General features: G+C 32.3%; 1 long non-coding RNA gene across 1 annotated transcript in view; it reads left to right on the top strand.

The window, feature by feature from the left end:
* The first annotated feature begins 5370 nt into the window (after nt 1-5370).
* Nucleotides 5371-27566, top strand: part of LOC119631859 — a 113281-nt gene continuing 91085 nt past the window's right edge. The window contains exon 1 of the long non-coding RNA XR_005246720.1: nt 5371-6807. This is a non-coding gene — a long non-coding RNA (uncharacterized LOC119631859). The remainder of the gene's footprint in view (nt 6808-27566) is intronic.

The following is a 27566-nucleotide window of genomic DNA, read 5'->3' as shown; positions in this document are numbered from 1 at the left end:
AAAAAAAAAAAAAATAAATAAAAACAACGTAAAAAAAATGAAAATTATTTTTTTATTTATTTTTTTTTTTTCAATAGACAAGCAAGAAATTGCGAACGGCTTGCATCGAAACCTGCAAGCCTAACATTTATGATCGGTCAATTTGAAAGAACAAAAAAATAGAAAATATTAATCCCTAAAAATTGAACTTGATGATGACATGAGTAAAAAAAAAAAAAAAACAGATGAACAGATGAAGAAATTATAATTTCAATCACCACGATCCGTAGTACATTTTAGATCGTCCATAACATTCCGCCAATATAAGGTTACTTTAACGAATTATTCATCGTACGTGCATACATACGTACATATATAAGTTTTCATTTATCTATTGGTTTATCTATTTTTTTTTTATTATGCATATAAAAATTTTACGTATATTATTTACTAATTATTTAGTATTCATAACATGAAATAACATATTTACTAATGGATTGAAAAAATTATGATATTAACGACACTGCCAACGATACTTTTTTGTTGCTGTTTTGGTTATCATATATGGTATCGTTATTAATACATTTATTAATACAATGAATAAAGTAATTGACGTAATTGCGATATTCCTATAAATTTGTGGCGAAATTAAAAGCGAGAAATTTAAGAACCAGAATTTTATGTTCCAGATACAGTCATTAGCATGAATTGATTAGGCGAAGTTACCTAAAACACTAACGGATTGTTTGGGCGGTTTGTGGTAAAGTGGGAGGGAGAGCGAGTGAGAGAGAGAGAGAGGGAGAGAAAGAATACTAGATTTTATCCTCTTCACTTTGAGGTGTAACAAGTAGCGAAATGAATTTAATATACCTCATAGGCTACATGTAAAAATAAAGTATACATAGAAGCGTATTTAAGCACCGTGAGAGGTGTTTTGTGTGTAGATGTATAATTTTATATATTATTTATTTATTATTATTTTTTTTCCTCTTTTCTAAAAGTCTTAGGGAGTGTAGCGCAGCACAGGGGGCTTTTATTAAACCGCTAAAATTGCACACGCTTCTACTGCAATTAACGCGCAAGCGTCTTAAGTGGGCGGAGTTTTTTTACTGCTATTTTTATTTAAGTTCGCATTTTTTCTCGTTTTTTTATTTTATTTTTTTTTTTGCATATTTTTTATAATTTTTTCTATATATATATATATATATATATATATATATATATATGTATATATAGTTATGACAGTGTATTTCTAATACTCCCCTAAATACTATAGAAAGAAAAAAAAAAAAAAAACGCGAACAACTCAGAGAGCTGCAATAAAAAGAAAGAGACGGAGAGAGCTAAAGGCAGAGAGTGTAACTAAAACGCAGCAGTTCAATACAGTTCAATACGAAGCCATATTGCTGATTAATTTTCAAACAACGGCTTGTCTTTGAAGAACAGAACGAAAAGAAGAAAAATTATAAAAACCCACACATGTAAACTTTTCCTTTTTCCTATTTTCTTTTCCTTTTCCTTTTGTTTTTGTTTTTGTTTTTTTTTTTTTTTTTTTTGCTTCACATTACGCCATAGTGGTGGTCTTAACTATTTATTTAGTGCTCTTCCCCTTAAGCCTTGTTAGCTTACGAGTTACACAGTGCTGTATAGTAATCAGGCATAACAACAAACTAATAGAATTTCAATAATTTTTTAGAAAATGTTTCAAAACTAACAAGTAGTTGAACTGAAATTTACCCTTAATAATGATAGGCAAGCGTAGGCCGGTGAACTTGGAGTTGTATGAAAACCACCCTTCTTCTAATATTTTTATTTAATATGTGCATTCGCTTTTATATATATATATATATATATATATATATATTAGATATGTAACATATGTAGTCGTACATAAAATACAGGTTTTTTTTTCACTCAATATTTGTTGTTTTTTTTTTTTCGCAACATTTCTTTGGTTGGCAACATTTTTCCTATTCCTGCATATCACGAAGCGTTTAATTAGAGGTGGTTAATAGAGGAGATATATATCTATCTATATACGTATATATGGACACACACGCACAGTATGCGTCCATTGATTTTGTACGCTCTTAGCAAGTATTACGTATAGAAATATTTAATTTTTATACATACGTACAGTTCATGCCTGAATGGCCAGTTGTGGGCTCATGATGGATTCGAGGTTTTTTTTTTTTTTTATAGATAAGTGGTAAAATGATTGAGTATTTTTGTTTGGCCTTTCTTTTTTTTTTTGTTTTTATTGTTTTTTTCTTTCTTTATTCCTATATGTGTATGTTTACGTCTGGGCGGTTTCTATTCTTCATTTCTCTTTCTCTTTTATTTTTCGTTTATTCTATTTCCTTCCTATTGTTAAAATTGAAAAACTGACTCAAAAATGTGAGCTTTAGTAAATGTACAATTAGTTAAGTTATTTTAATAAGATTTGAAATCGAACACTACTCACTTACGATAGCAAAAAAAGTAAAAAAGAAACGTGAAATCATTTCGAAGAAAATATAAAAAATTTTAAAATATTTCGAGCTGCATGAGATATAATAGAACATTTCGGATTATATATATATATATATATATATATATATATATATATTTGGCAAACCAGCGCGTGAAAGGTTTCAAACAACTTGCTGCCGTTCATTGCGTGCTTAACGTACAAGACGTTTAAGCTTTGTGTATTATATGTGCCATAGATAATACATTAGAGATTGATTGACTTCTGAAAATAGGTATCAAAGGCAGATCAGGCACATATTCAATTGAAATGTTACAGAGTCTTTGCACTAACTGCATAACTCTTGAAGAATCAATCTGAATTTCATAGAAGAAAATAGTTTTCCTTTCTTAGTCCCGTTAATTGTTGATCGATGAGAAATCTTAAAGCAATTTACAGTTATATCCGATCTGATTGAAGTCAGATCTGATTCTATCGTTATGAAAAGTTAACCGGTAGATACATCCGCACTTAGTCAAAGTAAGAAAAATTTGAATCTTAAATTCCTTACTCCTTATGGTTATTTCGAATATTACGCTATCTATATAAATTTGTACGTATGACTTTCTCGGCGAGTTAATTTAAACGAGAGTATATTTGAGACGTCCCATATACGCTATATATTAAAGTTACACAACAGAATGCGTACAACCCATGGCATTACCAATGGTTTGAAGTCAATTCTCATTTATAAAAAACTTTTCCTTTGAGTGCAAACGAAAGCTCGATCAAATGCACAAAATGATCAAAATCTATATCCTTTTTGTTTTCAACGCACGATCTGGTTCTTGCATATATTTTTTTTTCCATAGAGTGCTTGAGTTATAACCTTTAGCTCCGATAGATCTTATGTAGGCTTCTCGGATGATAAATTCCGCTTCTTATGCACGCAAATGATTACTCATATGGCTCGGATTGAATCGAAAGTAAAATCTAATCGCATTAACAGCATTTCATCCTCGAGTGTGAATGCATTATGAGTACTTGTTACATTGCTTTCGATCACGATTTGATTGATTTGGCCATTCCGCGCTTAATAAGATTCAATATGGGAAACGTTAAGGGCAGACTCGACGGCTTACAGCCCACACAATGATTCACTTTATTTTTATTTTTGTTTATTTATTTTTTTCTGGAGTATCAAGCAGAAAGATACAAATACTTGCGCGTATATGTATGTATGTTCTTGTGTTTATATGTACATTTATATTCTGTGCTAGAACAACTTTTTTCATTTTTTTGTATATAAGACGGAGAGAAAAATTTCCCCATTTTTTTTTTTTAAATTTTCTTTTGTTCAGTTTATGAAAAGTGTGCAGAAATTTCGATGAAAAAATATTAGGAAGAAAAAAATGGATATTTAACAGAAAGACAGCAACCCCGCCAAAAAACACAGACAAAAAAGAAAAGTCAACACAAATACATAGAAAATTTTTCCCTTACATATGGCTTTTTGGGAATTAACGCGACAAGGTAAGAAGCCATAAAAACGGGTTAGTATTTTTAGTTCATCGATCGGTGTGCTATTACAGAGAAAGAGAAACAGAAAGAGAGAGAGAGAGAGAGAGAGAGAGAGAGAAAGAGAGAGAGTTTGGGATCGCACTGAAAACACAATTTTATCAATTTTTACTTAATTAACGCAAATCTTAAGCGAAGAAGCTGTAAGTTTCTTTCTGAACTTATGGATCTGTTCGTTCAGAGTTTCTAAGAGAGAATATACTTTTACTTCGGTGCATAGCGAGCTTAGATTTCCTATTAAAGTTTCTATGAGGCTTTTTCTATCGAATTTCTTATTGGTTTTTTTTTTTTTGTTGTTGTTAATTGTTATTTTTTTTTTTTTTTTTTTTTTTGTTTAGGCAAAAGGAAGAAAAGCGCTGAAATACTGAAATACGAATACAATTGCTATTCGAATCAAAATGTTGCTGTATTTGCCGTAGGTGTTGGTAACGGTAGTAGGAAGGAGACTGAGTTGGTGCGATAAATGAGGTTCTAGCGTCAAGACATATATATATGTTGGTATGTATGTACATATGTACAATGCAATTTGCGTGAGTTTGTATGGGATATGTCTCTATAGACATATTTATATATTTTATACATATATACATATATACATATATATATATATATATATATATATATATATATATATATATTTCACCTATATATGCATATATACATACATATAAACATACATATATATATATGCACACTTAGATGCGCGCTACATATATATCACATGTATGATTCCAATATCAATTGTATTTATATTTCAATATCGTTGTGTATGTGTATCAATGTTTGCTCTGCATTTGCGTTATTATGGTGTTTTATGGTCTCGCAGTTTCATTCAGTGTACAAAACAGTTGATGTTTGATATTTGTCGCTTATCGTGTTGTTCTGTTGTCGTACTCACTTTGCTTGGTGAGAGGGCTAAGAGGGTGAGCCGGTCTGTTTTTCATTTTCTGTGGAATATTAAGCATAAAATAAAAATGAGGCAGAAATTTTCTTCCTTTTTTTTTGCTTTGTACTTCAATGCAAAGTAATGGTTTCTTTTTTTTGCTTTTTTTTTTCCATGTTTAAATGATTTAAGGCCGCGTGCGCATTAATTTTTTGTGCAGTTTATAAAAGTTTTGTTTGTTTTATTTGTTGTTTTTTTCCTGTTCTTGCATTCTTTACTGAAAATATATATACAAATGAGTTAGTGTGGTATGTCCGATGGGTTTGTACATATACATATGTTTGTTATATATATATATATATATATATATATATGTGTGTAGAAGTGATTTTGCACCGACAACCTGCTGCTGGAGACTCTTTGATATAATTCATATCCTGATGGCGGTTCAGTTCATCATCAACAGTCGTTCATAGAACAACAGCCAGCAGCATGGCAAGACTTTTTTAAAATAAAATTGCTGGTCATTGCTTTTACTGCAACACCAATAACAGCATCAATAAATACTATGTTATAAACGACCGAAAAAGCGACAAAAAAAAAAAAGAAGAAGAAAGGAAATGTAATAAAAAAAGAAAAACTTTTCTACTCTTGGATGTCATAAATCTTGGAGGCCGCAACATAAAGCTACAAAATAACAAAAATGACAAAATAGCAAAAAAAAAAAAAAAGAATATATATATAAAAAAAAGAAAATAAAACAAAAAAAATAAAATACTCTTTGAATAGAAATGTGTTTATCAAGCCTATAGAGTGACAGCAGCACACAAAATGTAACCATAGATATGCAGACTTAGTGAAGTTGTGCATGCATGGACATGAGATGTTCAAGGCTAGGTACAACATATAAATGACATGAGCAATGTTCAGAGTTATGGTGTGATTTTTATGTTTCATGTTTGCCAAAAACACGCGCATATGCACAGGCACACACACATATGTATATATATATGCATATATCTGTATATATATATATATATATATATATATATATATACACTTATTACGCACTCTAGCACATAAAGTGATTTATAACTCTAATATTGTTACTGACATTGTGTCACTAGTGTCTCTGTGCTGAACAAGTGTATGTGTTGCGTGTATATATATATATATATATATATATATGTGTGTGTGTGTGTGTGTTTGAGTATTTGTGTATGAGTGTAGATATGTTTTATTGTGGTCTATATGCTTCGATATGTATATGCGTTTGTGTGGACTGTACAGCAGACCAAGCAGCAACACTTCAAATGACTCGCTGGCCGGCTGGCTGGTTGGATGACTGGCTAGCTGGCTGGCTGGCTGGCTGGCTGATTAAGTGAATTGTGAAAGTGTTGTTGGTATAAAAGTGTTCTTATTTATTTATTTATTTATTTATTATTATTTATTGTTACCTTTTTTTTCGAAAGACTGTTGAAATGACATTGAAGCGTTATGTGTGAACTTGGTCTAAAAACTCTAAAACCTATAATTGACATGTCTTTGAATAATAAAACTCAACTAAACAAAATACACACAAACACACAGCACGGACAACTTCTTTTCATAAAAATCTTTGTATGCACGTACTTATGGATAAAAGCAAGTAATTGTAAGTCTAAGTATGTGTTTGTAAACCACACACACCAGTTTTTTTTTTTTTTTTTTTTTTTTTTACCGCTTGGTTATCTGTTAAAAACCATCTACAATTAATCTCAATGGTCAAGCTGTGCTGCTATCTAACACATTTTCAAACAACCACTAAAATCAAACCAAAAACTAAACCAAATCGAAAAAACAGAAGAAAAAAACAAAACAAAAAAAAAAAAAAAAAAAAAAATATGAAACGACAGCGTCAACAACACAACCTGACTGAGTAAGTTGCTTAGATCATTAATATTTAATTTTAATTTACTACACTTGTAGTATTTGTTTTTATTTTTTTTTTTTAATTTTTTTTCCGATATCTTTAGTAATTTTATAGCGTTTTTATGGGGAAGGAAGGTCAGAAAAAAAATATACTAAGTAATAGATTAATGCACACATCTAACTAAAGTCGAATTTTGAAAGCCTCCAGATCCTAACATTCAATTGCGTGTTGGATTTTAAAGAGAGAGAAAAGTCTCTGGTAATTGATTTTTATTTGATTACAGCCAAGCTAATAACGTCAATGACTGCTATCGGTTTTAAATTATTGTGAGATGAATTTTCAAATTTTTCAATTTATGCATAAGACTTGTTGAGTAGTTTATATATTCGCAGAATTGTCCTTACAAAGTTGAGTTTAACATTCTCTTAGCGCTTGAAGTTTAGGATTTTAAAGTATTCCATGCTATACATGGGATGGATTGGGCAAACAATTCAGAATGTTGTGTCTAGTCAAGTGTAGATATATTCCCCCTAATTGTGTCATTTAGAAGGCTGAACTGAACGTATCTTGATAATAGATCACTTCCCAAAGGAATCATTTCAGGATGTCACGAACATCACGGAAAATATCATAGCATATATTCTTCTAAAGTCTACTCGTATGCAAGCTGCAAACGTAACGATGAAAGTACTACGCTTGTATTCGCTGATAGTTTTATTGTGTATGTGCTTAATAATATACGTTAAAATAGAACCTAAACATTTGTTGTTGCAGATCAACAAATTCGTTTAGTCTGTGTTGGCTGCTTTAAGCGCTCTCAATAGCTTAAGTTACCCCAATTATTTTTCCCAACATTTTATAGTACGAATGTAGAGCAAAAAAAAAAAAAAAAAAAAAAGAAAAAGAAAAAGTTATATAAAAAATGATAATAATTGCAATGATATAATAATGAATTTATTAGCCATAGAGGTGACAGTTAATTATAGCTTTTATTCACGTTAAAACTAACGGACCAGATTAATTCTGCCTGGTTTTATTATACGCTTACCTGTTTATTAAATGCTAATATATAAAGTTAAAAATTTATTGCCTACAAAACGATAGCAATCCAAGGGGAAATAGTGGGAATAATATATAATTTAAAATCGCCCTTGAAACTGTCTAAACCTTGTTTGCTTAATAGTGAATGGCTTAGTACGAAATTGTTATTATTACACTAATTTTAAAAAAGATGGTTCCGATCACGTTTAAAACACAATTTCATGTTACCTCTTAACTTGCGCATTAATAACTTTCCTAAAAAAATACTTTACAATAAAATGAATTAAATTTTTTTTTTTTTTTTGAATTTAAATAAAATTAAGTTTATTACCGTATCAGCTGTCATTTTGAAAATTTTCACTCAAATCTTCAATATAAAATTTTCCAACCTTAGTGGATATATTTAAAGAAAAAATTTTAAAATATTGTATTTATATATACGATTACGATTGTGTTTTAGATTTTTTGAGAAACTAGGGCAAAAACTTTTGAGAAATGTTATTAAAATTTTACTTCACTTTTAGCGCTCGTCCTTGGTTCGATGTCGTAATAATTTCGATCTATAGGTAAAGAAAATCAGATGGATAGACGCACATTTGGACGGACAAGATTATCGGTAAAATAAAAATTGAGTCTAACTCAAGTCCATCTGAGTGTTGCACATATCCGCACAAATTTCATATATTCTTATACCACAAGTGGTGGACGAAGTAAACAATCGGAAAAAATTTCCATTCAAACATTAAAAAAATTGTCTCTCAAATGTTTTTCAAAAAGATTTTTATTTTCAGAAAAGTCTTTCATGAAATCATTTCAAAGCAAATATTTAAACGTATACTTGGTTGGAAATACATATATGTTAGAATTTTTTTTTCATTTTTTGAAAATATTTCAATTCTAGTTTTAAAGAAAAAAATTGTTTCAAAAAATTTTAAAATTCGAACCGATAATCCTTATAGCGCATATATTGTAACGGAATTATTCTTTTCAAGTATTCTCCATGTCTTCGCGACTTATAGTCTATGGAGATTAAATAAGAATACATCATTGCCGCAACAATGGATAACTGAAAATTTTATGATTACCCAAATTTCTTAATATTCTTCATAAAGACCAGCGGACGGATGTGTCTAATTAAATCCGGTAGTTTTCGATTTCCAAATATTTGGATTAGGTAATGTAGGTAAGGTATAAACACATTCGAAAAGGTGGCTAACAAATCTGTCGTTTGTATTAGGATGACACAAGGATAATTTCCTTTGTAATTAATTATTGAACTTGAATATCGAAAACTCAACACCATTTAAGTACTTTGAGGTTATAGTTAAACTAAATGCATATGTAAAAAAAAAAAAAAAAAAGAAGGAAATTTGAATACTGTCTAAAAGTTTTCTGTATAAGTTTCTGAAATTTTTCATATAAAATAATTAGACAGCGCTTAAATTTTCTTAATTACATCTAAAAGCTGTCTTATGCTATTTTTCAAATGAAAGAGTTGAGTTGATTTGAGTTAAGCAATTCCTATAAACCGAAATTAGACGCTTTTTATCAACAAATTTACTTAAGTAAATGCTTTTATAGCTTCAAAGATTAATTAATTAATGTACGCTATGGCTATTATATTGTACGGAAAGTGGTTATGATATATGCTGTTATTGTTTCCTTATAATACTTTTGCATTATCGCCGGTAAACAACAGATTTGCAGGCATCAACTTACGTCAAACTATTTTATTAATATTAGAGAGTGTGAATAGAACTGGTAAAGTGCTAAGCACCTATGAGGCTGGTTTATACATAAACTTATGCCTCTTTTTATATAAGCATATATTACATCACCCAATAAGTCCCCGGTCTGACACCGACCTTCGATCGATAGACGGCAAAATTTCATTACATGCTGACAATTCGTTCGACACAAATTACTGTTGTTTCAGTCAGAATACTTTTTGTCTTTTTGGAGGTTATCGCTGACTGCTCTCCACTCGGCCTACTGTCGTTTTGACTTACAAATACAGTGATGAATTTATTTTTCATTCATTGTAACATATTGCATGAAAAAATCTTGTTTATGTTGCTTAAGGGCTTCCAACGGCGCTCTGAATCATCAACGTGTAGTTGTCATAAGTGAGCAAACGAGCGAAACGAGCTTTCTCATGGAAAAGTATTGATGCAACGTAGTAAACATCTCACGCGACTTCAACTTGCCATCCTTCAAAACAACCTTTTTTGGTTCGGCGTGGAATAAGTGCCCGCCATCCATGTCCATCTTTAAATTAATTGTTTTTGGCAGACAAGAGTTATCATAACACCTTTCAAATCAACATCGGTTATGAGCCGTATTTTTTTTTATTAAGAAGTAAAATCTCAGATTCGTTCATTAAATGATCGACAGTGTTTTGAAACTTACAAATTTACCTTGTAAACTAACGATCGGAGTGTCACGCAATTTTGACAGGTTTCGTTTGAAGGCTCGTACTATTCGAAAAGATTTATTTAGCGATGTGTTATTTACCTATAACAAAATACTGATATAATCTCGTGATGAGGTCGAAAAAAATTCGACATATGAAAAATTTTGCAAAAGATTTCAAATTTCTGAATTCATTTACCTACACGAGAATAAGAGAAGAACACGCAACTAGATCGACTCAAAAACTTGTAGACTTCTTTCACGGGTTTACAGATTTACTGAATAAATAAACCCATTTTCCGCATAATTCGCGATAAATCAGAAAATTCGTTTCTCTGAATAATCTCGTACGATTACGATGGTCTTCATATAATGCAAACCTAACACTGTGAAACAGTTTATCGAAGTAAAAAAACTCTGCGGTCAATTTGCGAGTATTTTCGGATAGAATTAAGAAAAATAGAATGCTTCTGAGAAGTGCTATGTATGCGAGGTATGCAGACATGCCGGAGATTCACATACGCGTCGAAAAATTGAAAAGAATGATCTCTGGAACACGTCCAAAATTTCATTGCTTTTGTGTGTTCTTATAGATCTCGTCATGCATAGCACGAAAGTCAGAAAGCCTAAATACATTATATTGTCATACGCCTACTTTATATATATATATATATATATATATATATATCAAGCATATATAACGGCATATAGCCTAGCGTTTTCGCAATAGAGGCCTGCAGAGTGGCGTGACTAAGCCAAGCCAACATAGTCACTACATAGGTGAAAGATGACAGCCCCTAGCTAACTAAAAGAAAATATATCATCTACGTGTAAAACTTTTGATGACTTAGTCGCGAAAGCAACGGCTTGTGAGTTGGTGCTAAAGTAAAATCAAAAACGAGCTATTGTTTTAGAGAACAACAGAAGGGACAACAATACACAATAAAGTCTTCAATCGGTGGCGAAACGTAAATCAAATCACTGGGGCCACTATCTGCCCTCTACAACTATTGCGATTAAAGCACGCAATCAAGAGCGGAATTGATCAATAGAAATGGCATCGCCAAGAATACAAGACTACACACACTACAAAACTTTCGATAGCTTCCCTGGAAAGTTCCGGCACATCCAGCGTATTATCCAAGGTTTGCCACTAGACAAGCTATGTCTCATTCTGAGCATGGCTGTATTGACGATTCATCGATGACTTTAGAAGAGGTCTGTTAAAATCTCTTGAATCAGTTTTTCGTCCACAACTCTCGAAAGTTCTTCAAGGGTTGTTCACCTCTAGTATAAGAAAATATCTCTGAATTTCGGTGAAAAAAGACACGAAATTGTTCTGCTGTCTGATAATGAGCAAGTTGGCGCATATATTTAATGTCCTGCGCACGTTATGTTTTAGGATTGGCTTTTGAATGACGGCCAATTAGAGCGTGTCGTTATATGCTTTAGTATAAGCAAATATTTATCGAGCAGTCTTACATAGCTTATTACACTTGCAATATTGCATATCTCTAATTCCAGATAGATGTTAACAGATTCGAATGTTTTGTATTTCGAATTTTTTGCTTTAGAAATGCGAACTGATTTTTGAAAATATATATCAAATTTATTTGAACTTTTCTTTCTCTTTTAGGGATTATTAATCGAATTGAGATGTGTATTAAGGCGATTTATCGGCCGCGTTTCTTTTCATTCGCATTTATTTTACTATTGTTTATAATAAAGTATTTAACAGGTTAATAAGTGACAACAGATGCGTAGAGGAATGAAAATATACTCAAGATTTCAGATACAATCCAAATATGTGTAGCGAGTAACGTTCATATAAATTACAAGTCAAAACAAACGACAAATACATTGAAAGGTCATTAGAAGTTAGCATAAGCTTAAGTCAAAGAACGCGGGTGCTTAATAAAAAAAAGAAACAAATAAAAGTGTTATAGTCGAACAAATGTGACTAACCTGAATTACACTCCTGCATTACTTCATTCTCGTGATCATCAAAACATCAAAAATGATACCAAGCGTCCATGCAAACGCATAGTATTCATGGGAGCTCTTATATGCAATGTCGCTTAAAATGTGTGCTCACGTTATCCCTATTTAGCAAAATTATCATAGCACCGTTCCATAAAATAGACCGACGTGGCCCAATCTTTGTGGAGTTAATTTCTATGTCAAGTTATTATTATGGACCAGCTTGTAATATGAAATATATAAAATTTGCCATGCAAAAGCCCAACTAATAACCGTACGAATAATTGTATGTTAGGGTGTACAGAAAATAACCAGAAAATGGTCAGATCCAATCCGATTTCAATATTGTTTGTTTTTTTGGATCCAAAACACCTCACGGTGTCGAATTTTCTCAACTAATCCTAAATCTTTCCAACTTCGCTGTCGAACAAATATGCGCATGGACAATGATGATGAAGACCGACAGAGAGATGAGTCTAAATTGATTTCAAATCCGATTCTCGAATCGATCAGCATACAATACAAGTTTGACCTATCTTAACTACTCTTCGATGCTACACACATATGTATGAGCTTAATATACCCTGTACGGCAAGTGGTGCATATGAAACACATATGGTGCGTCTTAGCACGAATCGTAGAAATGCTTGCTTTCTAGCATTTTTCGTTGCCTTTAATACCTTGCGGGCGCGGAAAGTTTAAATGCTTCGGCGAAATGTTTGCATCAAATTTCTCATCAATATCTGTTACTCGTATTTTAATTGTAACATATACCATAAAGAACATAATACATGTAACAAATGTTTATAATGTGTAAGGCATGCCCTTCTGGTCAGCCGATATCACAGTTGCAAATTGAAATCTTTGTCTAGAAGTAAACTTTCGATCTGATATTAATGTGAATCGTTCTTTGTTTTGGTGAATTACGCCCTCAAACTTTAGCTCTTTAGATAAGCTTTAGATAATAAGTTTTCCTTTAATAAACTTTTCAAATACGTGTTAAGCGCGACAATCTCGTGAAAGTGGATAAAAAAAATAAATAAATAAAGAAACTGCGCTTAGTACGAACTACGCGTTGTAGATACGATATGTGCGTCGTCCAGGATACCATCAAGATACCGCATTAGATTTCTCTTTTCGAAGCACAAACGTCATATATACGTTAGTGATGAGCATTATTAGAAAATTCAGCACGTGCTGAGTACAACTTGCCTTTGGTTTTTCTGCATTCCGCACAATAGTCACTGATAGCCAAACCTCGCTTACAATGTCGCGCTGACCCAAAATATACGAGCATTGATGGAGTGCCTGACGCGTACAACTACGAGTTGTTGCGGCAAATATATTGCAGCCTCATTCTACAGCGATTGACTTTGAAAATAAGTTTGCACTTGAAAGTAGACATTTCCACGACAAATGATTGATACTCCTCTGGCAGTCAGACCAGCATTCCAGTTAACCGTAAACATTGAGGAAAACAACACTTTACACGGTTACATTTGATCGACGATAATCGATCTGTTTTGAAAGTTGACATCAAATGCAGCGCAATTTCTCATAAATCGAATCTTTACAATCAATACACGAATCCACTTCAAAGTTCAGATGTGTGTTATCAGTGTTGCTTTCCCGGTCAAGAGATGCGGATTAAATCTTTAAGAAGATAATCGCTATGTGTTCGCCAATTCCTTGGAAATTATTTGTCGTAGTTTCCATCGCATCATGGCATGGTTAAGCGATGAGGTCAATTGATTACTAAATAATAGGCACTCAAGATTCATTCTAATGCGAATAAATTCACTTTTTCTTTTTTTCTTGACGTTCAGCTAATGATTTTATTAAAAGACTAAGCCAAATAAAGACCAATAACTATGTACAGCAACAACAAATATTAACAATTTTCTTACGTTTGCATACAATGAACGAAGAATAGCATATAGCATATGTGCGGACAATAACATTAATGGTTCGATAATATTCAGAGTCGAGAGCAACAAAAACAATAACAACAATATCATAATATTAAATACATAAATAAATACAAGTTATGTATAAATAAAACGTCACGTTAAGTAGGTCACATGATATATAAAAAAGTTTTTTTAAGAAATGGCTCTATACGACTTGGCTACCCCGCCACGAGAGATGTGCATAAGAAAACGGTTCGTATGAACAGTGCAATCATGAATTTTCATATCGTGTATTTTTAAAGATGTGATAAACATTCTTACACCCATCACCATCACCGAAGGATGAGAGATATATATTCATTTGTTTAAAACGTTTGCCCAGAAGGGAGCAGAGGCTACACAAAGGATAACCATGCTGTATAATGTCTGTTGTTCATATTCTCGCGGCTCCAAAAATGAAGCGATCGACTTCAAATTTTGCAGAAGATTGCGGAAAGTTCTTGCACGCAGAATGATGTTGAAAATGAGCCAAATCGATGGAAGGAGACGGGTACAGCATTACGTAAACTGCTTTACAAACGAAATAGAAAATTAGTTTTTCGCCCATTACTCATAAACCGTGACAGATAAACATACATAAATTTTAAGATATATTCTGTTGGCGATACTCTCTCTAGAGCCCGTAACTCTCTTGCAAGGCCGTCAAAGCGGCGAAAGCCGAAGCAACCTTTAAAATCTCCATTAAGTATATAAATTCGTTTTAAAATCGGAATACACCTAAGCATGTCAAATTTGTCCGTCTGCCTATCTGGTGTGTGGGTTCTACGGTAACCATTCTCCCGTTCGTAAAACTGAAATGATCTAAACCGGTCAAGGGATACCACAAAAACTGTTAACGTCTTTGCTTTTCGTGTTCCTTCCTTCTTGCGCATAACAAACAACACATATGAATACAACATATATTAATTTCCACTTTTGTTCTGAAAATGGAAAAAACAGCCACAGGAATAACGGTGACGGGTATAAAAGATTCCGTCACGATCGGATACAATTTTCTTAATTGTTTTTATTAAATCTCTGTTTAACGATATGCTGTAGTTTGCGCTTTAGGTTTTGTTTTTTTTTTTCATTCTTTTAGTCGTAGGAGGAGTAATTCTGTAGGTGAAAGGAACGAAATAGTAAACGTTATTTATTGGAGTAAAATTTTCTACTTTCATTTTCTACGAAATGCTTTACGCGTGCACTATAAAATGGTTTTTTGTTGTTGTTGTTGTTGTTGTTTTGTTTCAATGTTACAAACGACTTCATGAGCTTAGTGTAAGTCAATTAACTGGATAGGGTGGGTATAAAAATCCGTAATAACAATAACAACATAAGGAACGATAATAAAATTCACAGCAATCAAAATCACTGATGCATTAATATCAATGTCTGTCCTGCGTGAGTGTTTGTATGCAATTCATATTGAAATAAAGATTTCATTATATTTTTGTTCTCTTTTTCGTTCTGTTGCACTTTGTTTGCCGTCCATCGATACGCGTGCATACATTATTGTATGTACAATTGATGTGTTGCTTTCATTTTAACTGAATGTACGCAAACATACATATACACAAACATATAAATGCATATATATATATATATATATATATATATATGTATGTATATAAACATGCGATATATTAATGTAAATAACTATATATTTTTGTCCTGACATACAATATTATTACCGATTGCACTGTTGCTGATGCGGCCAGTGATGTTGCTGCTGCCGTTGATATTGTTATTGCTGTGTTTTTCTCTTTCACCATTTTGTTATTTTTCTGCTGGCAGTAGCCAGCATCAATATGTTTTGTGACGATATAAATATAATGATAATGTCAGTATTGATATTAATCGAAATTTTTTATATATTAATATCGCTCACGATGTCTATAGAATTTTTTATATATATATATATAGAATTTATATATACACATATATATATATATATATATATATGTTTGTGTGCATATGCGTGAATCTTTGGATTTCACTTTTCTTGCATCAAAATCGATTCACGGAATAATTTCCAATAGTTTTTTGCGGCAGACAAGTTAGTCTTTCGGCATCAATTTCCAAGAAGCGATTAAATATCGTATGTTCTTAAATCTCATTAATCCGGCAAACGAATACAAATCTAAAGAAATTTTAAATACCTAACGGATGGCAGTTTAATCGGTTAAATTTGATTTAAAAATCAAAATATTTCGCATTCAATTCATTACAGAAGGAAAACTGCTTTATATCTGATTTTATTTTATTTAAAACAGAATTAAAGCAATTTTTTTTTTTTTTTTTTTTTTTTACAACTGCAAAGCCATGCATAATACAGTCGTTTCAACATGTCGGACATGCGAACATATTTTCATAGGTGATTTGCTTAAACACTTTCTCCTCAGGAGATTCTAAGGATTTCACCAAAAAAAAAAAAAAAAAAAAACACAAGGAACAGAACAAATTAAGAATTGGTGTTCAATCGCTTATCTAAAGCGTTTATAGATATGATTCTGTTAAATGGTTTCATCGAATGCAAAGTGAATCGAATACTTTCTCGTCGTTGCAATCTGTTGTGACTTTCTACTACGTATTCTCTTAATAGGTTAGTTAAACGAAAAGTACTGTACGATGGTTATGAGCATTTTACATAAATAATACCTGGCCGTGCAGCTCAAAATCTTCCTCTGCTCATTTTGTTTTTTAAGATATAAACTTTCGATATCATCATCATTTATATGGTGATATTTATTGCATCAATTGTAGATAAATCCTTTTGACGTTACCGTTATTAACAGGAGATAACTGGATCAAGAACATGCCGCACATGCCGTGTAGATATGTGCAGTTGTAGAGACATGAAATATGAAAAATGGAATAAAAAGAATTTTAAATTTTATTAAAAATTTGTTTGCTGCGGCGAGATTTAATGAAACTTTTTCGTGCATTTAAAAACCAAAAAAAGAAAAATAAAAAAACAAATAAATTTTCCGAATTATAAGAAGTGTACAAGCATTACAATGTATACGAGAATTATGAAAACATTTAAAAGGATAATGGAAATAATTAACACATTTACTGTACCGGACGGTTTTATTTGTGGAAGTGAAATATAATTTGTGGAAGTGAAATCAGATTTAGAGACAAACGAACACTTTGCGGATTATCGCGTAACAGGTCTCCACGTTCATCCAGAACATATTCAATTTGCAAAGGTTTAAGTGCGTATTTCTGCGTTTCCATTAGATGTCCCTAAAAGTTGCCCATTAAACGTACGATGAACAATATGTGGTGTAAGACATAAGGACAACAAGGCTATAGCAAACAAAAAGCAAATGTCAGAAGTAATTATTACACCCAAAAAAAGAGAAAGTAAATAAAATATATATGTATTATATATTTATACATATACATATATCTATCTTTCTTGCCGCGAAGGATCAGCGAAGGATCTCGGCTAACAACCCAATGGTCGTTGATTTGAATCTCAAGTGCAGCAAAGTTTTCAATAAATCCGATAGCTTTAAATGCTAGTGCTTCAAGACTTAATTCATTATTATAATAATAATAATAATAATCCACGCAAAATATTTTACCAGCAACGGTTCGTTTAAACTATTGGGTTGAAAAAGGAACATCGTGGCATTCCGTCATCACAACTCCTATCGAGATCCCTTTATTATTTGTCTGATACAAACCCTATGTAATCGCTGGAGAACTTCCAGCATCTGTAGTGGAAATACTCAGTCAAGTGATTTTGATATACCTCTTATGTAGTCAAATACGAATCATTAAGGTAGTGCTGTGAACGGAGCAGAGAAATGATAAACGAACGTGTGAGGGTCAAGAAGTGTACGCTGAATGCGTCACAAGTCTCATCTTTCAAGTGGCATCTTTCTCATTAATTAATGCTGGACGTTTTACCCCAATCGCATCTTCTAAATGTGAGCGTATTAGTTGGGGATCGCTCTGGCGAAGTTGTGGTAGCCCGTCGTACAAGTTCCCGTTTCAATCCGCTAAAACACAGCCTTATCCTGTTAGACGTCAATTCTGACTTTGCGATGATATCTGAAGCTTTATCCATCATGCCCTCGCCCACGCCCCCTTCCATGCATTATTGTGACAAATGTTGCTTTCTTTCAGCATCGACCCACTAGGCATGGAAATTCCTATCCCATAAATTTTTCATTTTGAGTGCGAATGACTCATCACACACTCATCAAGCTTCTTTTCCCATTTCGTCTTATGCAAATGTTTCGAAACTGCTTCCTATTCAATGTTCAGCTTTGCAGAAATGTTTTAAGATGAAATGTGCCGGTCTTGCTTAATATGTTACAAACAAGTGAGAGAAAGAGAAAGAGAAAGAGAGAGAGAGAGAGAGAGAGAGAGAGAGAGAGAGAGAAAGAGAGAAAGAGAAAGAGGAAGAGAAAGATTTGAATAAAAGTTTTGAAAATGTAAATTAAGTACAAATTCATAAGTATAAAGTCGATTGAAGGCAAGCCTTTGGATATTGCGAATGTGCCTTGACTACTAAAAGCTGCTACATAGGCATGTTAAGCTTGCCGTATTATTTTTAAATCGAAACTTACGGTTACAGAAGAAGTGTATGAAATTATAATTCACAAGCAGAAGCAAACAACGATAAATGCAATTAAAACGTCCGTATAGTTTACAATGTTTTCCTTTTGTTTAATTGCAAGATTGGATAAAAAGGATGTTGGTATGAATGAATCTCGCTTCGCAGGTATTGGTTTAATTATAAAGCACATGAAAAGACAGCTTGAAATGGAATTTTTTGTAGGCCAACTATCGTTTGGGGTTTCATCCAAAAGGAAAAAGAAAAAAAATTGTACTAAATATCGTGCATTCATCCATTAGTATAGGAAAGTACCTTCAATCAAATGCAAATGTTTGCACATTGCAATATATATCTTTGCCTGTTTACCCTCAAAACCTAAACTAAGGAATTTAAATAGAAAAAATGACGGAGGTTTCCTAATTGAGGCCTATCAACTACGGCATAAAATGCCAAGAATACCCTAATCTAATATGTTTTCTGATATTTCATTTTGATTTATTACATCTTTAATCGCCTTTTTTTGCGTTTAATTTTTTACAATTAATTCGAGTTGTTTAACTGTGTCATGTAATTATAGCTTAATACGCGAGGTAGCAGAAAATTTACGAAAACCAAAAAACGCTCGCGCTCATGTGTGTGTGCGTTGTGTGTGTATGCGTTTATGAACCCCGCCTTTCAATTAAATTCATTTTAATATTTTTAATTGTAAGTAATTTGCGAGCTACTGTTTTTTTGTTTTACTCACTATATATTACGATAAAAACATGCATCGAAGATATAACAAAAAAAAAATAAAAAATAAAAAAAATAAAAAAATACCATCAAAATTATATATTATTTGTTGAATGGCGCGCGATCCTAATTTAATTCAATTTTCGAAATTCATTGGTATATGAGAAGGGAAGCACACTGAACAAAAAAAAAAAACCCAATGTCACAAAGCACTTTACACTGTAGAATCTGATGAAATTCCTTTATACACTTGTACACTTGAAGCGGAATTCCTTCATTTGGTCTCTTTCCTCTTGGTTTTGGGGGCTTTTAAATGCCGCCTATAATTTACTTTTATAATGGTTTTTATTTTCATAATATTCTCAAAAGTAATTTTCATTTTGCTCAGGCCACCATAATTTTACTCTCCGTTTTCTCGTCTTTCTTGCTTTCTTGGTTTTTATATTTTATATTCCTAAGTCACGTATTCATTAAACGAATGTATGCATTTAACCCTTTCCTGATTATGTTGAAATTTGAAAAACATAAATAAGAAAAAAAAAAATTGATGCATCTGATACTGTCACGATATCGCTGAAAAAAAAAAAAAAAAAAAAAAAAAAAAACGCACTCCAACAGAGACTAAATAAGGAATAACTCATGTTATAAGTGCAACGTAGCAGCAAAGTAACAACCACGCTTGCGCACAATGGAAACGCTCTGCTTTCAATAATAAATAAGTTGTCGCTGCCTATCCAACAGTTATCTACAATTAAGATACACAAAGTTTCTTATATCTTACTCCAAGTTTTATATTAAGATGGATTGATTAATCGATAAATCATAATTCAATCTGCTGTCAAAATTCACCATACATTACATTACAGCCTACATTAATCTGCAAATTAGCTACAAATTACTGAGCTTCAAACTCCAGGCCTTTGATCGTGACATGGATTAGTTCTTGCTCTTCGTAACATACCATTCTCAAGGAGGAATCCATGCACTACTGAATGCTTCATCGATTCATGAAAATTGGAAAGCGCAGATTCGTTCATGAACTTACAAGTTATATTTGATCAAAGATTACGTTTTAATCTGCATAGTGAGCTCTCCTTAAATGAAGCTAGGTCAGCGCTAGGTTTTATTAAATGGCAGTCCAAAGGGCTTGATGACCCTTACATTACAAAATGTCTACATATGAGCTTAGTGCGACCAAATACTTGGATACGCGACTGTTGCGTGCTCACCTTTCTACAAGTGCCATATAGTTTCTGTTGAAACCATTTAAAAGCAATTCCTTCTTATCGCCCTTAGAAATTTCGATTCCGATCCGTTTATCTCGTTGCCTCCCTTTAAAAATATATTACTCTTGTTAACCCTACCGTCACTTGCGAAATGTAGACTTACTCTTAGTGCTTCCGTCTTTATTAACTTAATAGACGATACTATCGATTCGATAACCTTCGAGATAACCTTCACTGTCCCTTTGGAATGTTGCTTTAGGAACTTTATTTTCATAAATCTCAACCAATTTCCAGCTTTTCAGCTTTGGTATAGAAAACTTTGTAAAGCTTTAAAATATATCTTCTTTCTTGGGTTCTTTGAATTCTATCAAATCAACTCTTCTTAATGGGCGCGCTTTGCCCCTATGCCGTATGTAAATTAATTGCCACTGTAAGTAGGCGTAATACCCATTTAGAAAAGAGGGACCGGCTTATAAATGTCGACGTCGAGTCCACCGGCCAAATAACGAATTTACAGCTACGTACAATACACACAATTTCTGTCACTGCCGAATGAAAATTCACTCGAATAGTGTATTGAAAGGGAAAGCAAGACAAAATATCCTCACGAAATCTACACATTTAAGACAATTAATGAACCTAAAGACTGAATAATCCTATTCATAACGGAACTTCTCAAATGCTGGGAGGAGAAAATAATTATTTTCGATACTTTCATCTTTTGGCCACATACGAAACACAAATTTAGCAAAAACTGCTTGGGAAATATTAAAAGAAGATGTTCAAAGGTTATTAAGGAATATCTCGTAACTTAGCGTAAGCAATTATTCGCCTTCTTCTTCGAACACATTAATGATATTCCAAATATAACACTGCTTTTGTCTCGACAAAAAAACTTCATTCGAATTGACAGCAGTCGAATGGAGTCGAATACGGATTCGACGTCGGCAGTCAAAAGCCGGCCCCGACTATGTTATGACCAAATTTTTTATGCGAAATGGCAAATACACAACTGTTCGATATCCTTACGGGCTGTGCTATCTCCTGAAATTTTACTTTTTGATTATCCAGACTGATTTTCAACATTTTTTTAAACTACAATTTATATAAATATCGTATATCGTATATCGTATTAACAGATGAATTTAATAGCATTTACAGCCGAGCAATCGTTATGAGTCGTTTCGTCTAATATGAAATAATTATATTAGTTTAAGTTTTAAAAGGCTTTTAAGTTATTATTATTTTAAGAAACTTTTAAAGTGTCACAATGACTTTACCGCACCATTCTACAAAACGATGCCTACTCTTTGAAGCTTTTATTCGTGAAATGTGAGACAAACCGTGTGAACACAAAAATTGATGAGTGACGGTTTATTGAATGGATCATCCTATATAACAAGCTTCATAGGACAGTTAATAAGTCTTTCAATTCTTCATGTAATCGCTTATAGTTTCACCTGCACTCTGTTCACCTTTATCGGTTATATGCAACAATTTTCAAAAATTCATTATCTTTTCTTCATCATCTTGTAAAAAGAAAACTTCTGGTAAAACCACTTAAAGCATTGATTGCCAATACATAGGGTACGCGGATTCATAATGAAGAATGGCATGCAAATACTCAGCGAAGATGAAACCATTTAATCGAGGATCTATACCGATCGCATCATGCAATGCCCTCTCAACTAAAATGTTTCAATTGCCGTTCTATTGGTAATTCTTTTAAACCGATTTTTTGCTCTGCTATTCAAAGTAGTCTAATCATGGCCGACAAGGCCTCATTTTTTGTCTGAATAAAAAAAAAAACAGATCAGTTATCCATAAAAGACGAAAGTAGGCTACTCTGTTAATCTGTGAAACTTATTATATATTTTTCATTTTCAGGTCCATATTGATTTCATATATATATATATATATATATATATATATATATGTTTCGCTATCATGTTTAATATAAATCATATTCCAGTCACACTAAATTGTAGCGTGCATTGTAACTTGATTTATATTTAACTAGTCCAAGGTGTTATGCTATGGTTACTAAGAAAGCTGCCATACAAAGCGAAAGTTAGCTATTACTGTAACTTTTCTTAAGCCGCTACAATCATTTCATTGATTACACAAAAGTTAATCCACTAATATAGCAATTTATTGCACTTGGACTATTATTAATATATTCTTTATTTACTTTTATGAGTGTATAACTATCCCACTCATATTTGTATGGTTTAAAACAATTAATTTTATGGCTGCAATATCGTCAATCAAATAAATAAATAAATATATTTAAAAAGAAAACACAGAAAAGAAAGGAGAAGTGAAAACATTATAATGGACCACCGTCCACCATTAAATACCCTATATCACTTCGTATTGTACAGTTAGTCATACAACGAATTTAGATAGTAAGATGCCATAAGAGAAATGGTCGCAAAAAGTCCTTAGGTCAAGGCAAGTCGATATATCAAATTTTATCAATATATATGAAAAAAAGATGCGATTTTAAGGTTGAACATAAAAAATCAGACGGGCAGATGGGCAGAGGGACGGAGAGAGTCGCTTTCCAAATCGTTTTGTATTATAAAAAAAGTCGATCTGTCGTATGTCGCTTTGGGCGCTTTGTCTACATCCGCGCAAGCTTTATCTACTCTTGCAACACAAGTGGTGTAGGGTATAAAAAAAAATGTTGCCAAAGTACTTAAATAATTCGAAAGATTGCGTTGTGTTTATTAAAAACTTTTAAATATCGCATTAATTAAATTATTATAGTTTTCAGAAAGTAAGCGTGATTTCAGATCTCTACGGAAATGTATTTTATTGTGAAATCCGTAATAATGAAACGTTTCTTCAATATTATGACCAGTCGTTTGTTTTATTTTTTGGAAGCGTATATATATATATATATATATATTATTTTTTTTTTTTTTCAAACGACAACATATGTCGAACATTTCACACTCTCTGTTTTATTACTTAACTTGAAACTAAAAGAAAAAAAAAATAAAATAATAATAAAACAAAAGTAAAGGAAAGCTGCTATAGATTCTGTACATGCACAGCATCATGACATGACAAGTGAACTGTCAGACATTTTATAATAAATGTTTTGTGTCAAATATTATCAGTTAACATAAATCTTTACATCCTTATTTCAAATATAGAAGGAGCAAGAAACAAGAAAAATACAATACAAAAAAGAAAAAAAAAAAAATTTCATAAAAGAAGAAATCCCAACCTTGCACAAGTGGCTGAAATAACAGACCTTCCAGGGAGACAGAAAATAAATAAACAAAAAACTAAAAAAAACGCAAAACCGAAAGTGATCATGTGAAAACAATGATTGCACAGAAACAAAAATCAAAAAAGAACCAAAATTCATCATCATCATCATCATCATCATCATCATCATCATCATCATGATGATCATTATTATTGTAATCATCATTATCAGCCTTACCAAGCAATATGATAATGATTACCCAACCTACAAACCTACATTAAGACTGCTGTTTGTTTCCCTTTCATTCCTTTTCATTCAGGAAATCGAAGATGAACTAAACGTAGAGCCAAAGATCGGTATTTACTTATACACTTATGCGTGTATGTACTTAGAATAAATGATAATGTTAAAGCAGGCAAGCAGTGTATGCGCCTGATCGTTGCATTCAGCGAAAAAAATGAAGACGGCATGTCAAGTTCATTATAATCTCTGTAACTTTCCATATATAGGATAGCATCATATATAAGTATGAGAATGCTTGAATTTCTTTATTATTATTTGCATAAAATTGCAACTATTCTTAACATTGCGTTGCCGCTTAAACGTGTTCCAAAATATAAAACCGGCCGCTTGGATGTTTTTAGAAACAACAACAACAACAACAACATCCCCTTTACAGTTTCCAGCTTTTAAGCACATCTCAGTCAATATAATTATAATGCAAATAATTGTATGACCGATGGACGGACATAATATCAACGCTGACAAATGTACATAACACACTTGCTAAGAAATGACAAATTTGATTACAATATTACAATCGTATTCATATTCATTTCACATCTTTACATTTCATGAGCCTTTATTATGGTATGTATGTATACCTTGAGTATTATAAACCAATTAGGATAAATCCTCCGATTATAAGATTGCACTTGTCGAATACGTTTCCTTCAATAATGTCCATCTCCTAACGAAACATTATTTCTTCAAACATTACATATTTTGTGTAATATATATAGCTCTTGCAACTTTGTTTTTCAATGCCCTCGACATCATCGTTCCCTTCTCGGTTCGAACTCATTTGAACTCAGCAAACCATCAACAAATTGTTGTTTTCGACGATCAAGCGTTCCCGTATGAAACTTTTTATGCGAATACTGAATTTTCGGGCCGATTTTTTCCTTATCAAACAACAATGCTTAACAACAATGTCCGGATTTTGAGTTCTTTTCAAGATAATCAAATTAGCGGCGCGAAAGCCGCTTTCACAAGTAAGCGAATAATCGGAACAACATGAAATATTGACAGACATCGTGCAAGGTTTGGCATTTGCTAACAATAACTGCATCTTTCTGTTAGCGATAACACCTGCGTATCGATATTAGTCAGATTGATTATTGGTTATATTGGCTATCATTGTTAGCATATCGCGTTTTCATATATTTTATGCAAAATTCTCAGGCGATAATCTGCATTTGGCGTCAAATATTGCCTTCGATTAACATTTTACATCTTTAAAGCGCAAAGAAAAAAAAAGAAAAAAATGCATTCATACTTTAAGATGCAGAAGTGCAAGTACTGAAAGTAATATTAAGAAGTTGGTATAAATAATCTGTCAACATATACGTATCAATCGTATCCATTGCAGGTTTATCATATCCCTGCCCCTTACTGATCGACTATTCTTGTGAATGTTAACTTTCAGCAAATATCAGGCAAGAGGTCATGAAGATTACGAAAGAAAGCATTTTAGCCACGTAAACAATACACACACACACACACACACACACACACACAAACGCACACATATCACATCAAATAAGAAGAAAACACTTTGCTTCAATTTTCTCTCCGATTTTTCTTTAATATGTTAAGAGGAAACTGCTTTCCAATTTTTAAATAAAAAAGAAATGCAAAATGTTAACGCAACCGGAAGCTTCTTATGTAGTCGATTTAAGATACTTAAATAGATGCAGGTATTTGAAAACAAAAATTCATATAATAATTCGGGGAAAAGGTATTTGAGTTTCTTTTTTTTTTTCTTTCTTTTTTAATTTTTTCTTTTATTCAGAGATGAGTTTTATTTAAGCGTAGAGTGACTACTATTAGCGGCCCGGATTTTTGGGCGAACAACTGAACCATGTGATTTTCGAATTAGTTCGTGGCGTCAGACTTACATCGTCACGAGAGTTCTACATAAACGACAGCACGAGTAACGAAATACAAATCCATGTTCATGAAGATTATAGAATGAAGGCATGGCAATATGATGCGATCTAATTAACGGTGCTCGATGCATATGCTAGTAAGCAAAAATCATTTAGTATAGCTTTTCCCCGAGCCAATATTCGATGTGAAGCTCTTTTTATTATTAATTTTTTTTTATTATTTATTAATAGTAAACAGTGGTATTTATAGACCATATAAATAATAGTATAATAGCTTTAGGGACGAAAACCGATTTCGTATGAACGAATACGATTTCGTATGAAATTGTAACTTATGTCATGTACACGTAGGCGAATGAAAATTGATTGCATCCGCTATGTGTGGCAAGTCCGTGCAAATCAACTTTGATTATCGGCGCATTTTAAATTACATACACCGAGAGAGAGAGAGAGAGAGAGAGAGAGAGAGAGAGAGAGAGATGGAGAGAGACAGAGAGATATGCCAAATTCGTAATATAAAGCATCTAAAGTAAAGCAAATGCGATCTTGTCTATAGCGGGTATAGGAAATTCGGTTCAAACTGGCGTTGGATTTAACGGATGCCAGCACAGCTTGATTATAATTATATTGTCGTTGTTTTTATTGTTTTTGTTGATTTTTATTTTTTCTTTTCTGATACTATAAACGAAAAGAACCCTTGCCTACCTTAATTTGCAAATGACACAACCTTTACTTGCTACTCAGATTTTAAGTTATTATGATTTGCAAAAATTATAGGCAAAACAACGACAACAATACCAATAGCAATAACAAATAACATCGAATATACAATTTGAATGTGTGCCGTGACGTAATAAACATAAAGCAGCAGTTACATCAGACTTAAGAAAGATCGCTTAAAGCTTTCGAAAAAGGAAGGGCTTCATTCTACGGTTCCTTAAAAAAGACGCCAAAAAAACAAAACAAAACAAACTAAATAAATAAATAAATAAAAACTGAAAGGAGAGAGAAAAGTACAAGAAAAAAGAAAAAAAAGATTGCTTCTGTTTTTCTTTTCTTTTTGTCGTTTTTTTTTATTTTTTTTTTTATTTTTTTTTTTTTATAGAGAAACCGTCAGCTGAAGGTTATTAAAATCCTAGAGAAACAGAAACAGAAAGACAAACAGAAAAGCAAAAAAAAAAAAAAAAAGGGTTAAAATCCAACTACAACTTAAAACTTCATCAGAGTGGCAAAAGTAGAAAAGAGAGGAGGAAAACAGAAAAAAAGTACACAACACGACAAACATTTATGTTGATTCCTAGTAGTGCGTTGAGATAGTGAGTAACAGATAATCTCCCTTTCGACCATTTAATTTGCGTTTGGCAGCAAAAACTTTATCATCAACAGCAGCAACAGCAGCAATAGTACGTTTTTTTTGTTTTTTGTATTTTTTTTTTTTTTTTTTTTTTTTTTTTT

Source organism: Glossina fuscipes, unplaced genomic scaffold (genome assembly GCF_014805625.2).
Source record: "Glossina fuscipes isolate IAEA_lab_2018 unplaced genomic scaffold, Yale_Gfus_2 1, whole genome shotgun sequence".
NCBI lineage: Eukaryota > Metazoa > Arthropoda > Insecta > Diptera > Glossinidae > Glossina > Glossina fuscipes.
Note: the sequence above shows the minus strand (reverse complement) of the source record. Positions and strands in the feature narration are given on the sequence as shown.